The sequence below is a fragment of the Petromyzon marinus genome, chromosome 66 (genome assembly GCF_048934315.1).
Source record: "Petromyzon marinus isolate PM22_M1 ecotype Great Lakes invasive population chromosome 66, UKy_Petmar_22M1.pri1.0, whole genome shotgun sequence".
NCBI classification, from domain to species: domain Eukaryota; kingdom Metazoa; phylum Chordata; class Hyperoartia; order Petromyzontiformes; family Petromyzontidae; genus Petromyzon; species Petromyzon marinus.
In genome coordinates this window covers 8,352,511-8,371,773 of record NC_133732.1, presented here as the reverse complement: position 1 = coordinate 8,371,773, position 19,263 = coordinate 8,352,511, and the positions used below count along the sequence as shown (strand labels likewise).

The following is a 19,263-nucleotide window of genomic DNA, read 5'->3' as shown; positions in this document are numbered from 1 at the left end:
ACCTCGTCACTCATGATGAATCGATAAACCTCGTCACTGATTATGAATCGATAAACCTCGTCACTGATGATGAATCAATAAACCTCGTCACTGGTGTTTAATCAATAAACCTCGTCACTGATGTTGAATCAATAAACCTCGTCACTGATGATGAATCAATAAACCTCGTCACTGATGATGAATCGATAAACCTCGTCACTGATTATGAATCGATAAACCTCGCCACTGATGATGAATCAATAAACCTCGTCACTGATGATGAATCAATAAACCTCGTCACTGATGTTGAATCAATAAACCTCGTCACTGATGATGAATCAATAAACCTCGTCACTGATTATGAATCGATAAACCTCGTCACTGATTATGAATCGATAAACCTCGCTACTGATGATGAACCAATAAACCTCGTCACTGATGTTGAATCAATAAACCTTGTCACTGATGTTGAATCAATAAACCTCGTCACTAATGATGAATCAATAAACCTCGTCAATGATGATGAATCGATAAACCTCGTCACTGATGATGAATCAATAGACCTCGTCACTGATTATGAATCGATAAACCTCGTCATTGATTATGAATCGATAAACCTCGTCACTGATGATGAATCAATAAATCTCGTCACTGATGATGAATCAATAAACCTCGTCACTGATTATGAATCGATAAACCTCGCTACTGATGATGAATCAATAAACCTCGTCACTGATGTTGAATCAATAAACCTTGTCACGGATGTTGAATCAATAAACCTCGTCACTAATGATGAATCGATAAACTTCATCACTGATGATGAATCAATAAACCTCGTCACTGATGTTGCATCAATAAACCTCGTCAGTGATGATGAATCAATAAACCTCGTCAATGATGATGAATCGATAAACCTCGTCACTGATGATGAATCAATAAACCTTGTCACTGATTATGAATCGATAAACCTCGTCATTGATTATGAATCGATAAACCTCGTCACTGATGATGAATCAATAAACTCGTCACTGATTATGAATCGATAAACCTCGTCACTGATTATGAATCGATAAACCTCACCACTGATGATGAATCAATAAACCTCGTCACTGATGTTGAATCAATAAACCTCGTCACTGATGTTGAATCGATAAACCTCGTCACTGATGTTGAATCAATAAACCTCGTCACTGATGTTGAATCAATAAACCTCGTCACTGATTATGAATCAATAAACCTCGTCACTGATGTTGAATCGATAAACCTCGTCACTGATGATGAATCGATAAACCTCGTCACCGATGATGAATCGATAAATTTCATCACTGATGATGAATCAATAAACCTCGTCACTGATGTTGAATCGATGAACCTCGTCACTGATGATGAATCAATAAACCTCGTCACTGATTATGAATCAATAAACCTCGCTACTGATGATGAATCAATAAACCTCGTCACTGATGATGAATCAATAAACCTCGTCACTGATTATGAATCAATAAACCTCGCCACTGATGATGAATCAATAAACCTCGTCACTGATGATGAATCAATAAACCTCGTCACTGATGTTGAATCAATAAACCTTGCCACTGATGATGAATCAATAAACCTCGCCACTGATGATGAATCACTAAACCTCGTCACTCATGATGAATCAATAAACCTCGCCACTGATGATGAATCAATAAACCTCGTCACTGATGATGAATCAATAAACCTCGTCGCTGATGATGAATCGATAAACCTCGTCACTGATGTTGAATCAATAAACCTCGTCACTGATTATGAATCGATAAAACTCATCACTGATGATGAATCAATAAACCTCGTCACTGATAATGAATCGATAAACCTCGTCACTGATTATGAATCGATAAACCTCGCTACTGATGATGAACCAATAAACCTCGTCACTGATGTTGAATCAATAAACCTTGTCACTGATGTTGAATCAATAAACCTCGTCACTAATGATGAATCAATAAACCTCGTCAATGATGATGAATCGATAAACCTCGTCACTGATGATGAATCAATAGACCTCGTCACTGATTATGAATCGATAAACCTCGTCATTGATTATGAATCGATAAACCTCGTCACTGATGATGAATCAATAAATCTCGTCACTGATGATGAATCAATAAACCTCGTCACTGATTATGAATCGATAAACCTCGCTACTGATGATGAATCAATAAACCTCATCACTGATGTTGAATCAATAAACCTTGACACGGATGTTGAATCAATAAACCTCGTCACTAATGATGAATCGATAAACTTCATCACTGATGATGAATCAATAAACCTCGTCACTGATGTTGCATCAATAAACCTCGTCAGTGATGATGAATCAATAAACCTCGTCAATGATGATGAATCGATAAACCTCGTCACTGATGATGAATCAATAAACCTTGTCACTGATTATGAATCGATAAACCTCGTCATTGATTATGAATCGATAAACCTCGTCACTGATGATGAATCAATAAACTCGTCACTGATTATGAATCGATAAACCTCGTCACTGATTATGAATCGATAAACCTCGCCACTGATGATGAATCAATAAACCTCGTCACTGATGTTGAATCAATAAACCTCGTCACTGATGTTGAATCGATAAACATAGTCACTGATGTTGAATCAATAAACCTCGTCACTGATGTTGAATCAATAAACCTCGTCACTGATTATGAATCAATAAACCTCGTCACTGATGTTGAATCGATAAACCTCGTCACTGATGATGAATCGATAAACCTCGTCACCGATGATGAATCGATAAATTTCATCACTGATGATGAATCAATAAACCTCGTCACTGATGTTGAATCGATGAACCTCGTCACTGATGATGAATCAATAAACCTCGTCACTGATTATGAATCAATAAACCTCGCTACTGATGATGAATCAATAAACCTCGTCACTGATGATGAATCAATAAACCTCGTCACTGATTATGAATCAATAAACCTCGCCACTGATGATGAATCAATAAACCTCGTCACTGATGATGAATCAATAAACCTCGTCACTGATGTTGAATCAATAAACCTTGCCACTGATGATGAATCAATAAACCTCGCCACTGATGATGAATCACTAAACCTCGTCACTCATGATGAATCAATAAACCTCGCCACTGATGATGAATCAATAAACCTCGTCACTGATGATGAATCAATAAACCTCGTCGCTGATGATGAATCGATAAACCTCGTCACTAATGTTGAATCAATAAACCTCGTCACTGATTATGAATTGATAAACCTCATCACTGATGATGAATCAATAAACCTCGTCACTGATTATGAATCGATAAACCTCGTAACTGATTATGAATCGATAAACCTCGTCACTGATGATGAATCAATAAACCTCGTCACTGATTATGAATCGATAAACCTCGTCACTGATGTTGAATCAATAAACCTCGCCACTGATGATGAATCAATAAACCTCGTCAATTATGTTGAATCAAAAAACCTCGTCACTGATTATGAATCAATAAACCTCGTCACTGATTATGAATCAATAAACCTCGCCACTGATGATGAATCAATAAACCTCGTCATTGATGTTGAATCAATAAACCTCGTCACTGATGATGAATCAATAAACCTCGTCACTGATGTTGAATCAATAAACCTCGTCACTAATGTTGAATCAATAAACCTCGTCACTGATGATTAATCAATAAACCTCGTCAGTGATGATGAATCAATAAACCTCGTCACTGATTATGAATCAATAAACCTCGTCACTGATGTTGAATCGATAAACCTCGTCACTGATGATGAATCGATAAACCTCGTCACCGATGATGAATCGATACATTTCATCACTGATGATGAATCAATAAACCTCGTCACTGATTATGAATCAATAAACCTCATCACTGATGTTGAATCAATAAACCTCGTCACTGATGATGAATCAATAAACCTCGTCACTGATGATGAATCAATAAACCTCGTCACCGATGATGAATCAATAAACCTCATCACTGATGATGAATCAATAAACCTCGTCACTGATGTTGAATCAATGAATCTCGTCACTGATGATGAATCAATAAACCTCGTCACTGATTATGAATCAATAAACCTCGTCACTGATGATGAATCAATAAACCTCGTCACTGATGATGAATCAATAAACCTCATCACCAATGATGAATCAATAAACCTCATCACTGATGATGAATCAATAAACCTCGTCACTGATGATGAATCAATAAACCTCGTCACTGATGATGAATCAATAAACCTCGTCACTGATGATGAATCAATAAACCTCATCACTGATGTTGAATCAATAAACCTCGTCACTGATGATGAATCAATAAACATCGTCACAGATGATGAATCAATAAACCTCGTCACTGATGATGAATCAATAAACCTCGCCACCGATGATGAATCAATAAACCTCATCACTGATGATGAATCAATAAACCTCGTCACTGATGTTGAATCGATGAATCTCGTCATTGATGATGAATCAATAAACCTCGTCACTGATTATGAATCAATAAACCTCGACACTGATGAAGAATCAATACATCTCATCAATGATGTTGAATCAATAAACCTCGTCACTGATGATGAATCAATAAACCTCGTCACTGATGATGAATCAATAAACCTCATCACCGAAGACGAATCAATAAACCTCATCACTGATGATGAATCAATAAATCTCGTCACTGATGTTGAATCGATGAATCTCGTCACTGATGATGAATCAATAAACCTCGTCACTGATGATGAATCAATAAACCTCGTCACTGATGATGAATCAATAAACCTCGTCACTGATGATGAATCGATGAATCTCGTCACTGATGATGAATCAATAAACCTCGTCACTGATGATGAATCAATAAACCTCGTCACTGATGTTGAATCGATTAACCTCGTCACTGATGCTGAATCAATAAACCTCATCACCGATGATGAATCAATAAACCTCGCCACTGATGAAGAATCAATAAACCTCGCCACTGATGTTGAATCGATGAATCTCGCCACTGATGATGAATCAATAAACCTCGTCACTGATGCTGAATCAATAAACCTCGTCACTGATGATGAATCAATAAACCTCGTCACTGATGATGAATCAATAAACCTCATCACCGAAGACGAATCAATAAACCTCATCACTGATGATGAATCAATAAATCTCGTCACTGATGTTGAATCGATGAATCTCGTCACTGATGATGAATCAATAAACCTCGTCACTGATGATGAATCAATAAACCTCGTCACTGATGATGAATCAATAAACCTCGTCACTGATGATTAATCAATAAACCTCGTCACTGATTATGAATCAATAAACCTCGCCACTGATGATGAATCAATAAACCTCGTCACTGATGATGAATCAATAAACCTCGTCACTGATGATGAATCAATAAACCTCGTGATTGATGATGAATCGATAAATCTCATCACTGATGATGAATCAATAAACCTCGTCACTGATGATTAATCAATAAACCTCGTCACTGATTATGAATCAATAAACCTCGCCACTGATGATGAATCAATAAACCTCGTCACTGATGATGAATCAATAAACCTCGTCACTGATGCTGAATCAATAAACCTCGTCACCGATGATGAATCAATAAACCTCGTCACTGATGATGAATCAATAAACCTCGTCCTTGATGTTGAATCGATTAATCTCGCCACTGATGATGAATCAATAAACCTCGTCACTGATGATGAATCAATAAACCTCGCCACTGATGATGAATCAATAAACCTCGTCACTGATTATGAATCAATAAACCTCGTCACTGATGATGAATCAATAAACCTCATCACTGATTATGAATCAATAAACCTCGTCACTGATGTTGAATCGATGAATCTCACCACTGATGATGAATCAATAAACCTCGTCACTGATGTTGAATCGATTAACCTCGTCACTGATGATGAATCAATAAACCTCGCCACTTATGATGAATCAATAAATCTCGTCACTGATGTTGACCGTGGTCGAGAATTGAACTGTTCAGCGCTCATCCAATGAGCCACCGTATCAAAGACAAAGCTCCCCCGTGTAGCCTGTGGCAGGCTGTAGGGGCAAGTGCTGTTAGCGAGTAGCAGCAGCGCCTGTGAAGGCTGGCACGGCACACGAGGGGGTGGGTGGCTAACACCACGCCGGGCCGCCTTTGTCTCCCCAGTGGCGATGTTCACTACACACCGCTACACCAGGTACTCATTTGCGGCTGAGTCGACCTAGGAGAGGCCCAGAACCAGTTGAGACAATCGTCACACACAGACAGACACATACACACACACAGACACACACACACAGACAGACACACATACATCCCTCCACGGATGTTCGTCTTCAGTGGGGGCATAAGGAACCACGACCACCAATCCACGCCTCCGGTTGATGGGAAGGTGAGTCCAAAGTAGCCTGGGGCTTACAGCTTCCCACATCTCACTGCCACTCTCCCACGCCCCCTTCATTCTTTTACAAACACGTGTACACAGACAGACACACACACTTGTACACACACACACAGACACACACACGCACAGACACACACAGAAACACACAGACACACACAGACAGACACATACGCACACACGTGTACACACACACTCAGACACACACACGCACAGACACACACACAAACACACAGACACACACAGACAGACACACACATGCACACGTGTACACGGCAAAAACAACCCCCTACCTCCTCGCGGTGCCGGATGGGCAACTCTGTCGTGGACAGTGCTGTGAGGGGAGGGCCAATTCCGCTTGGCTCCTCCCCTCATGGCGTCTGTGACCACCACAGTGGCTAAACGGGGGCTCTGGACGGGTGCGAGGGCCTGGTAACCCCTCTACCTTCAATAAATAACCACTAAACCACAAATTAAATATGTAACTAATAAGCTTGTGCCGGAAGCCCCGGGGGGACAGGCGTCTATGACGTTTCCTGGTCAAACCCCATTTGGCGGAGCCAGGAGATTGAATCTCTACCCTCGGGGCTACTCCAGAAACAACGAAAAGCCACTACGGATGGCCACGTGGAATGTTCGAATGCTCATTGCGGAGGAGAGGCTGCCACTGCTCTCTCGGGAACTGGACCGGTCTGGTGGACCGGTTCTGGCTTCTGCCACCATGAGTGGTGGATAGTCCTCTTCTCGGGGCAGCTGACTGCCAAACAACAGGGTGTGGCTCTGCTTTTGCACAAAAGAATGAAGGGGGCGTTGGAGCGTGGAGGTGAGGTGTGGGAAGCTGTAAGCCCCAGGCTTCTTTGGGCTCGCCTTCGCATCAACCGGAGGCGAGGAGTGGTGGTCGTGGTTACTTATGTCCCCACCGAAGACGAACATCCGTGGAGGGATGCAGGAAAAGCCGATGAGTCAGATGCCTAAAGTGGCCCCTCGGGATAGAGTAATGTTGTTGGATGACTTCAATGCCCGAGTTGGTCATGATCCTGGCACCTGGTCTGGAGTGATTGGAGGGCATGGGCCAGATCAGGTCAATAACAACGGTAGGAGGCTGCTAGATTTTTGTGCAGCCCATGGGCTTGTAATTACTGTTTCAGCATCGGCGCATCCACAAAACATCATAGATGCATGCTGGGTCCAAGCAAGAACATCTGCTGGACTACATAGTGACGGACCAGCGGATGCGAGCCCATTTCCTTGACACCAGGATCTACCGTGGAGCTGATATTGCCCTCTGACCATCGACTAGTCATCTGTAAGATGCGCCTGTCATTCTTCCACTCCGGTGGTGGGTGTACACCAAGGACCCAATTCCAACCTAAAGTGGCCTGGACTCAGTTATCTGATGAAAGTTGCAAGCGAGAATTTCATCATCGCTTGCGGCTGAGGTTGGCATCGTCCCCTACTCCTCCTGATGTCGAGGGTAAATGGGCGAGGTTTAGGACTGTGACTCATGCAGCTGCAATGGCTGCTTTGGGAACGCGGTCCAGACCTCCCCAGAGACCCTGGCTGACAGAGGAGGTGTTCAGGATGGTTGAGAAAAAGCGACAGGCCCACTGTCATCGGCAACAGAATCCCACGTCAGAGAATGAGGACGCTTACCGTACCTTCACTCGGAGGTTCGGAGAGCCGTGAGGTGCTGCAAGGATGGGTGGTGGTCGCGGGTTGCTGAGGAGATGGAGTCTGCCTCAGTGGCCTGTGATCACAAATCTCTATTTAACTCCATCAAAAAAGTAACCTGCAGCGCCACACCTATTACCATCATTAGGGGAAAAACGGTGATCCAATGTCAGACCTGAAGGAACAAGTTTGCAGATTTGCTGAGCATTTCTGTGAGGTCCTGGGGGAGGGAAAATCCCTCAGCCAGAAAAACATCGTAGAACAAAACGGGGATGACCCTGCTGAATCTGCGGTGCCTCAAATATTGGAAGAAGTCACCCCCTGTGAGTGGCTGGCTGAAGTGCCATCTGTTGAGGAAGTACTGAAGGCGATTCAGAGTCTGAGACCAGGAAAGGCAGCGGGCAGAGATGATCTCCCAAGCGAAATGCTGAGGGAAGGTGGCGTTTCTGCACAGACTGCCCTATATGACATCATAAGAACAGTTGGGACCACTGGACGGGTTCCGCAGGATTGGAAGGATGCCCTGTTGTTCCCCTCTTTAAGAAGGGGGACCGCACAGACTGTAACAACTACAGGGGCATCTCACTCCTCAGTGTGCCGGGAAAGTTCCTGGCAAGGATTATTCAACATCGCCTTGCAGGCACGCTGAGGAGAGGCTTGCGGAGCCCCAATGTGGTTTCAAGAAAGGGCGGTCCTGCACAGATTCCATATTTTCTGTCCGTCTGCTACAGCAGAGGTGTAAAGGATTCCAGCAAGACCTTCATCTCCGCTTTATTGACCATCAGTAGGCCTGGGCTCTGGGTTGTTCTTGGTGCGTTTGGAGTCCCTGACCCTCTGCTCACGATCATTAAGGACCTTCATGATGGTGAGCGGGCCAGGGTAAAACTACGTGGCCGGGAGTCAGAGCCAATCCCTGTACACCTTGTGGTGCGACAGGGATGTCCTCTGGCTCCCACATTATTTAACATCTATTTTGACCACGTAGTTCGTGAAGCCTTCAATAGCTGTACCGGGGGAATCTCCATTTGGTACAGATATAATGGGAGGCTGATCGATGCCCGGGTACGGTCAAGGGATTTCTCCCTATTGCTCAACCACGTTATGTATGCCGATGATTTGGGTATATAGCTGCTCATTCAGAGGAGGAGTTGGAGACACTGCTGCTGAGACTGGAGCGTGCCACTAAGAGATGGGGCCTTACCATCAGCCCCACCAAAACTAAGCACCTGCCTGGGGATATTTTGCACCATCGGACACTCCACCCCCACAACTCCCAATCGGTGATGGGGCAGTTGTGGAGCGAGTGGAGAGTTTCCCATACCTGGGCAGTGTGCTTATGACTGGCTCCAGTTTATCAGCAGAGGTCTCACTCCGAATCAGTCGAGCGGCAATATCTTTTCATCGGTTGCGTAACGCTGTGTGGAAGCTACCTGGTCTGTCGCTCCGCATTAAGCTTCAGGTCTTCTCGGCCACGGTCATTCCCTCCCTTGTCTACGCTTGCGAAACGTGGACCCCTCTAATGGAACAGCTTCGCCGGTTAGAAACATTTAGGCTAGCCTGCCTACGATCCATCCAGGGTTTAACCAGGCTGGATTGTGTGAGGAGCTCAAAAATCCTCGAAAGATCTGAGCAAGGTCCCATCGGTGAGCTCCTCCGGCAGGCAATGCTGCGTTGGCTGGGTCATGTAGCCCGCATGCCCAGCCACCGCATGCCGAAACAGCTTTTGTTCGGCCGGATGGAGGGGACTAAACGGGCGCGGCACGGGCTAAAGAATAAATGGAGTGATGTGGTACAGGAGGACGTGGAGCTGAGTGGACTTGCCGATGACTGGTACCAGCGGTGTCAAGACCGGCCTCTGTGGAGGAGGCTCGTGAAGGACGCAATTGGGCAGTTGGAGCCAGTCGCCCTCCAACAACAACGGAGGGCGGATGGGCGACGTTCACAACAACGAGCGGAGCGCCGGGTGGCTAAAGCACAGCAGATTGGCACAGTAGGGGGCACAGGTGGTGCACCAGCCGGTCATCTCAGTCAGTCGACCTGTGGCACCTGGGTCTGCCCCGTGACCTCCTGCCCGCGGGCGTTCGACACTTCACGTGGCCTCAGGGTGCACATAGCCTGGCACAAGCGTCGTGGTGACGTCACCGCCACTTAGTGGCGAATGGCGGTTGTTGTTGTTGTTGTTGTGTGTGTGTCTGTGTGTGTGTCTGTCTATGTGTCTGTCTGTGTGTCTGTCTGTGTCAGTCTGTGTGTGTCTGTGTCTATCTGTGTGTCTGTGTGTGTACACGTGTGTGTCTGTGTGTGTACACGTGTGTGTCTGTGTGTGTATGTGTGTGTGTGTACACGTGTGTGTCTGTGTGTGTGTGAGAGAGTGCGTGAGAGGGTTAGGGAGAGTGAGTGAGTGAAAGAGTGAGTGAGTGAGAGAGTGAGAGAGTGAGAGTGAGTGAGTGAGCGTGAGTGAGTGAGAGTGAGTGAGTGAGAGTGAGTGAGAGAGAGAGTGAGTGAGTGAGAGAGTGAGTGAGTGAGAGAGTGAGAGAGTGAGTGAGAGAATGAGAGAGTGAGAGAGTAAGTGAGAGATTGAGTGAGTGAGAGTGAGTGAGTGAGAGAGTGAGTGAGAGAATGAGAGAGTGAGAGAGTGAGTGAGTGAGAGAGTGAGAGAGCGAGTGAGTGAGTGAGAGAGAGTGAGTGAGAGAGTGAATGAGAGAGAGGGAGAGTGAATGAGCGAGAGGCAGGGAGGGAGAGAGTGAATAAGAGAGAGGCAGGGGGGAGTCAGGGAGAGGGTGAGTGAGAGTGGGAGGCAGGGAGAGGGAGAGAGAGCGTGTAATGAGTGACTCCCCTCTCATTAACCCGGGCGATGTCCAACACAAAAACCCCGTGGCCAAGCCCAGGGGGCGGACAATAGCTCAGGGTAGAGCCCTGACGTAACCACACAGATCACACCGAACACTCTCACGCACACAGACACACAGACACACACACACAGACACACACCCTCAGAAACATACACACAGACACACACACAGACACACACACAGACACACACACAGACACACACCCTCAGAAACATACACACAGACACACACAGATACACACACCCTCAGAAACATACACACAGATACACACACAGACACACACAGATACACACATACACAAACAGATACACACACAGACACACGCACAGACACACACCCTCAGAAACATACACGCAGACACACACACAGACACACACCCTCAGAAACATACACACAGACACACACAGATACACACATACACACACAGATACAGACACACACACAGACACACACAGACACAATCACACACAGACACACGCACAAACACAGCCACACACATACAACAACAACCGCCATTCGCCACTAAGTGGCGGTGACGTCACCACGACGCTTGTGCCAGGCCATGTGCACCTTGAGGCCACGTGAAGTGTCGAACGCCCGCTGGCAGGCGGTCACGGGGCAGACCCAGGTGCCACGGGTCGACTGACTGAGATGACTGGCTGATGCACCACCTGTGCCCCCTACTGTGCCAACCTGCTGTGCTTTAGCCACCCGGCGCTCCGCTCGTTGTTGTGAGCGTCGCTCCTCCGCCCTCCGTTGTTGTTGGAGGGCGACTACCTCCAACTGCCCAGTAGCGTCCTTCACGAGCCTCCTCCACAGAGGCCGATCTTGACACCGCTGGTACCAGTCACCGGCAAGTCCACTCAGCTCCACGTCCTCCTGTACCACATCACTCCATCTCTTCTCTAGCCCGTGCGGCGCCCGTTTAGCCCCCTCGATCCGGCCGAACAAAAGCTGTTTCGGCATGCGGTGGCTGGGCATGCGGGCTACATGACCCAGCCATCGCAGCCTTGCCTGCCGGAGGAGCTCACCGATGGGACCTTGTCCAGATCTTTCAAGGATTTGTGAGCTCCTCACACAATCCAGCCTGGTTAAACCCAGGATGGATCGTAAGCAGGCCAGCCTAAATGTTTCCAACCGGCGAAGATGCTCCATTAAGGGGGTCCACGTTTCGCAAGCGTAGAGAAGGGAGGAAATGACCGTGGCCGAGAAGACCTGAAGCTTAGTGCGGAGTGATAGACCAGGCAGCTTCTACACAGCGTTACGCAACCGATGAAAAGATATTGCCGCTCGACTGATTCGGAGTGAGACCTCTGCTGCTAAACTGGAGCCGGTCATAAGCACACTGCCCAGGTATGGGAAACTCTCCACTCTCTCCACAACTGCCCCATCACCGATTGGGAGTTGTGGGGGTGGAGTGTCCGATGGTACAAAATACCCAGGCAGGTGCTTAGTTTTGGTGGGGCTGATGGTAAGGCCCCATCTTTTGACACACACACACACACACTTTGACCCACACACACACACTTTGACACACACACACTTTGACACACACACTTTGACACACACACACACACTTTGACACACAACAACAACAACCGCCATTCGCCACTAAGTGGCGGTGACGTCACCACGACGCTTGTGCCAGGCTATGTGCACCGTGAGCCCACGTGAAGTGTCGAACGCCCGCTGGCAGGAGGTCACTGGGCAGACCCAGGTGCCACGGGTCGACTGACTGAGATGACTGGCTGATGCACCACCTGTGCCCCCTACTGTGCCAACCTGCTGTGCTTTAGCCACCCGGCGCTCCGCTCGTTGTTGTGAGCGTCGCTCCTCCGCCCTCCGTTGTTGTTGGAGGGCGACTGCCTCCAACTGCACAGTAGCATCCTTCACGAGCCTCCTCCACAGAGGCCGATCTTGACACCGCTGGTACCAGTCATCGGCAAGTCCACTCAGCTCCACGTCCTCCTGTACCACATCACTCCATCTCTTCTCTAGCCCGTGCCGCGCCCGCTTAGCCCCCTCAATCCGGCCAAACAAAAGCTGTTTCGGCATGCGGTGGCTGGGCATGCGGGCTACATGACCCAGCCATCGCAGCCTTGCCTGCCGGAGGAGCTCACCGATGGGACCCTGCCCAGATCTTTCAAGGATTTGTGAGCTCCTCACACAATCCAGTCTGGTTAAACCCAGGATGGATCGTAGGCAGGCCAGCCTAAATGTTTCTAACCGGCGAAGATGTTCCATTAGGGGCGTCCACGTTTCGCAAGCGTAGAGAAGGGAGGGAATGACCGTCGCCGAGAAGACCTGAAGCTTAGTGCGGAGCGACAGACCAGGTAGCTTCCACACAGCGTTACGCAACCGATGAAAAGATATTGCCGCTCGACTTATTCGGAGTGAGACCTCTGCTGTTAAACTGGAGCCAGTCATAAGCACACTGCCCAGGTATGACACACACACACTTTAACACACACACACACACTTTGACACACTCACGCTTTGACACACACTTTGACACACACTTTGATACAGCACATACTTTGACACACACACACATACTTTGACACACACTTTGACACACACACACTTTGACACACACACACACACTTTGACACACACACACTTTGACACACACACACACACTTTGACACACACACACTTTGACACACACACACACTTTAACACACACACACACTTTGACACACACACACTTTGACACACACACACTTTGACAAAGCACACCCTTTGACACACACACATACTTTTACACACACTTTGACACACACACACACTTTGACACACACACACACTTTGACACACACACACTTTGACACACACACTTTGACACACATACACTTTGACACACACACTTTGACACACACACACACTTTGACACACACACACACACACTTTAACACACACACACTTTGACACACACACACTTTGACACACACACACTTTGACACATACTTTGACACAGCACACACTTTGACACACACACACTTTGACACACACACACACTTTGACACACACACACTTTAACATACACACGCGTTGACACACACACACTTTGACACACAAACTTTGACACGCATAATTTGACACGCATTTTGATACACACACACTTTGAGACACACACTTTGACACACACACTTTGACACACACACACACGTTGACACACACACACTTTGACACACACACTTTGCCACACACTTTGACACACACACACTTTGACACACACACACACACTTTGACACACACACACATACTTTGACACACACTTTGACACACACACACTTTGACACAAACACACACTTTGACACACACACACGCGTTGACACACACACACGTTGACACACACACACACTTTGACACACACACGTTGACACACACACACGTTGACACACACACACTTTGACACACACACTTTGACACACACACACACACTTTGACACGCACACACACTTTGACACACACACACACTTTGACACACGCACACACTTTGACACACACACACACACTTTGACACACACACACTTTGACACACACACACTTTGACACACACACACTTTGACACACACACTTTGACACACGCACACACTTTGACACACACACACGCACACACTTTGACACACGCACACACTTTGACACACACACACGCACACACTTTGACACACGCACACACTTTGACACACACACACACACACTTTGACACACGCACGCTCACACCCCAAGTCTCGCTTTAATCCCCTGAATCACAATGCCGCTTTTGCGGCCAATCAGAAGGGCGATTTGCGGTGGCTTTTTATCAACTCCAGTTCCCACAGCCACACACACATAGAGACAAAGTCGCAGGGCCCGCGTATAGCCTCGACGGGCTGTGTGGTCAAGTGCCGTTAGCGAGCAGCCGCAAACAGCTGCCCCTCTCCAACGCCGGCATTGTGCCACACGAGGGGGTGGCCGACACACACCCCCCCCCCGCCCGGCCGCCTTTGTCTCCCCCGGTGAGGCAATGGAGAAATCCGACGAGCTGAAAAGCTCTTTCTTCACACGTGTCCGATTGGGGCCACGGGTGTCAGCGAGTTACAAACAGCGGGCAAAATAGAGCACCACGGCACGGTCGCATTTGCCTCTCCTCATTCACTCACTCTCACTCACTCACTGAATCACTCTCTCACTCACTCACTCTCTCACTCACTCTCTCCTCACTCACTCTCATTCACTCACTCTCTCATTCTATCACTCTCTCACTCACTCAATCACTCACTCACTCGCTCTCTCACTCATTCACTCACTCACTCATTCACTCATTCACTCACTCTCTCACTCACTCACTCTCTCATTCACTCATTCTATCACTCACTCACTCACTCTCTCACTCTCTCACTCATTCGCTCACTCACTCTCATTCACTCACTCTCTCACTCACTCTCTCACTCACTCACTCTCTCACTCACTCACTCATTCACTCACTCACTCTCTCACTCATTCTATCACTCTCTCACTCTCTCACTCATTCACTCACTCATTCACTCACTCACTCAATCACTCACTCATTCTATCACTCACTCTCTCATTCACTCACTCACTCTCTCATTCTATCACTCTCTCACTCACTCAATCACTCACTCTCTCACTCACTCACTCTCTTACTCATTCTATCACTCACTCTCTCACTCTCTCACTCACTCACTCACTCTCTCACTCTCTCATTCACTCACTCACTCTCTCACTCTCTCACTCACTCTCTCACTCACTCACTCAATCACTCACTCACTCACTCCCACTCTCACTCAGTCAATCACTCACTCAGTCACTCACTCAATCACTCACTCACTCACTCTCTCTCTCACTCACTCAATCACTCACTCAATCACTCACTCAATCACTCACTCACTCAATCACTCACTCACTCCCTCTCTCACTCAATCACTCACTCAATCACTCACTCACTCCCTCTCTCACTCAATCACTCACTCAATCACTCACTCAATCACTCTCTCACTCACTCAATCACTCACTCACTCCCTCACTCACTCACTCTCTCACTCACTCAATCACTCACTCAATCACTCACTCAATCACTCACTCAATCACTCACTCACTCCCTCTCTCACTCAATCACTCACTCAATCACTCACTCAATCACTCACTCACTCCCTCTCTCACTCAATCACTCACTCAATCACTCACTCAATCACTCACTCACTCCCTCTCTCACTCAATCACTCACTCAATCACTCTCTCACTTGCTCTCTCACTCACTCACTCCACGCACCGCAAGCACAAGGTACTCATTTTGTGGCTGAGTCGACCTAGGGGAGATCCTCGCACGCACGGGCGGGCGCGACGGTGGTAAGGGCTCGCGGTTCGAACTCTGCAGTCGCCCTGGTAAATACCGCTACTTCTAACGCCACTGCTGAGCATCACTGCCGCTAACAACACGGGCGCGGGGTGACTGCGGCCTTGAGGTCGTTCCGGGCAATTTGCGGTTTGGCATCGGATCCGAACTTGAGATCTTTGAAAATATAAAACCGCTAAATAAGTCTGCGCGTGTGCGTGTGCGCGCGTGTGTGTCTGTGTGTAGATTGAAAGGAAATGATTATACAGGGTTAGCCCTTAAAGTCAGGGCGCATAGGGGTTGTTGTTGTTGTTATACAGGGTGGCCCAAAAGTCAGGACACATAGGGGTTGTTGTTGTTGTTGTTATACAGGGTGGCCCAAAAGTCAGGACACATAGGGGTTGTTGTTGTTATACAGGGTGGCCCACAAGTTTGGACACATAGGGGTTGTTGTTGTTATACAGGGTGGCCCAAAAGTCAGGACACATAGGGGTTGTTGTTGTTGTTATACAGGGTGGCCCAAAAGTCAGGACACATAGGGGTTATTGTTGTTATACTGGGTGGCCCAAAAGTCAGGACACATAGGGGTTATTGTTATACAGGGTGGCCCACAAGTCAGGACACATAGGGGTTGTTGCTGTTGTTGTACAGGGTTAGCCCTAAAAGTCAGGACACATAGGGGTTATTGTTATATAGGGTGGCCCAAAAGTTAGGACACAAAGGGGTTGTTGTTATACTGGGTGGCCCAGAAGTCAGGACACATAGGGATATTGTTATACAGGGTGACCCAAAAGTCAGGACACATAGGGTTATTGTTATACAGGGTGACCCAAAAGTCAGGACACATAGGGTTATTGTTATACAGGGTGACCCAAAAGTCAGGACACATAGGGTTATTGTTATACAGGGTGACCCTTAAAGTCAGAGTACATAGGGTCATTGCTATACAGGGTGGCCCAAAAGTCAGGACACATGGGGTTATTGCTATACAGGGTGGCCCAAAAGTCAGGACACATAGGGTTATTGTTATACAGGGTGGCCCAAAAGTCAGGACACATAGGGTTATTGATATACAGGGTGACCCAAAAGTTAGGACACATGGGATTATTGATATACAGGGTGGCCCAAAAGTTAGGACACATAGTGGTTATTGTTATACAGGGTGACCCAAAAGTCAGTACACATAGGGTTATTGTTATACAAGGTGGCCCAAAAGTCAGTACACATAGGGTTATTGTTATACAAGGTGGCCCAAAAGTCAGGACACATAGGGTTGTTATACAGGGTGGCCCAGAAGTCAGGGTACATAGGGTTATTGTTATACTGGGTGGCCCAGAAGTCAGGACACATAGGGGTTGTTGTTATACAGAGTGGCCCAGAAGTCAGGACACATAGGGGTTGTTGTTATACAGGGTGGCCCAAAAGTCAGGGTACATAGGGTTATTGTTATACAAGGTGACCTTTAAAGTCAGGGTACATAGGGTTATTGTTATATAGGGTGGCCCAAATGTCAGCACCATAACCCTGACCGGGTCCCGGACTCGAACTCACGTGCGTGGCCGCTGCTGTGGCCAGTCAGATCCGGTCAACGCCAGTCGGATCCAGGTAGATCCAGGCAGATCCAGTCGGATCCAGTCAGCGCAAGGCAGCACCAGTCAGATCCAGTCAACTCCAGTCAGCTCCAGTTAGCACCAGTCGACTCCAGTCAACTCCGGTCAACTCCAGTCAGCACCAGTCAACACCAGTCCGATCCAGTCAACTCCAGTCAACGCCAGTTATCACCAGTCAACACCAGTCAGATCCAGTGGGTGCCAGTCAACTCCAGTCAACTCCAGTTATCACCAGTCAACACCAGTCAATACCAGTCAGATCCAGTCAACTCCAGCCAACTTCAGCCAACTCCAGTCAACACCAGTCAACACCAGTCAGCACCAGTCAACTCCAGTCAGATCCAGACAACTCCAGTTAGCATCAGTCAAATCCAGTCAATTCCAGTCAACTCCAGTGAGCTCCAGTCAACTCCAGTCATTTCCAGTCAACTCCAGTCAGCTCCAGTCAGCACCAGTCAGCTCCAGTCGACTCCAGTTAGCACCAGTCAACTCCAGTCAGCACCAGTCAACTCCAGTTAGCACCAGTCAGCACCAGTCAGCTCCAGTCAACTTCAGTCAACTCCAGTTAAAACCAGTCAACTCCAGCCAGCACCCGTCAACTCCAGTTAGCACCAGTCAGCTCCAGTCAGCACCAGTCAGCTCCAGTCAAATACAGTCAACTCCAGTTAGCACCAGTCAACTCCAGTCAGCACCAGTCAGCTCCAGTCAACTCCAGTCAACTCCAGTGAGCACCAGTCAACCCCAGTCAGCTCCAGTCAACTCCAGTTAGCACCAGATAGCGCCAGTCAGCACCAGTCAGCTCCAGTCAACTCCAATCAACTCCAGTTAGCACCAGTCAACTCCAGCCAGCAGCAGTCAACTCCAGTCAACTCAACACCAGTGAGCGCCAGTCAGCTCCAGTCAGCTCCAGTCAACTGCAGTGAGCTCCAGTCAAATCCAGCCAACTCCAGTCAGCTCCAGTCAGCTCCAGTCAGCTCCAGTCAACTCCAGTTAGCACCAGTCAACTCCAGTCAGCACCAGTCAGCACCAGTCAGCTCGAGTTAGCACCAGTCAACTCAGTCGGCACCAGTCAGCTCCAGTTAGCACCAGTCAGCACCAGTCAGCTCCAGTCAACTCCAGTTAGCACCAGTCAACTCCAGTCAGCACCAGTCAGCACCAGTCAGCTCCAGTTAGCACCAGTCAACTCAGTCGGCACCAGTCAGCTCCAGTTAGCACCAGTCAGCACCAGTCAACTCCAGTAGACTCCAGTCAGCTCCAGTCAACTCCAGTCAACTCCAGTCAGCACCAGTCAGCTCCAGTTAGCACCAGTCAACTCAGTCGGCACCAGTCAGCTCCAGTTAGCACCAGTCAGCACC

General features: G+C 47.5%; 1 protein-coding gene across 1 annotated transcript in view; it reads right to left on the bottom strand.

The window, feature by feature from the left end:
• NR2E1 (nuclear receptor subfamily 2 group E member 1) overlaps positions 1-18,145 on the bottom strand; it is a 133,039-nt gene extending 114,894 nt beyond the window's left edge. The window contains exon 1 of the mRNA XM_076054491.1: positions 17,850-18,145. The gene's annotated coding sequence lies outside the window, so the exon portion shown is untranslated. The remainder of the gene's footprint in view (positions 1-17,849) is intronic.
• Positions 18,146-19,263: the final 1,118 nt, after the last annotated feature.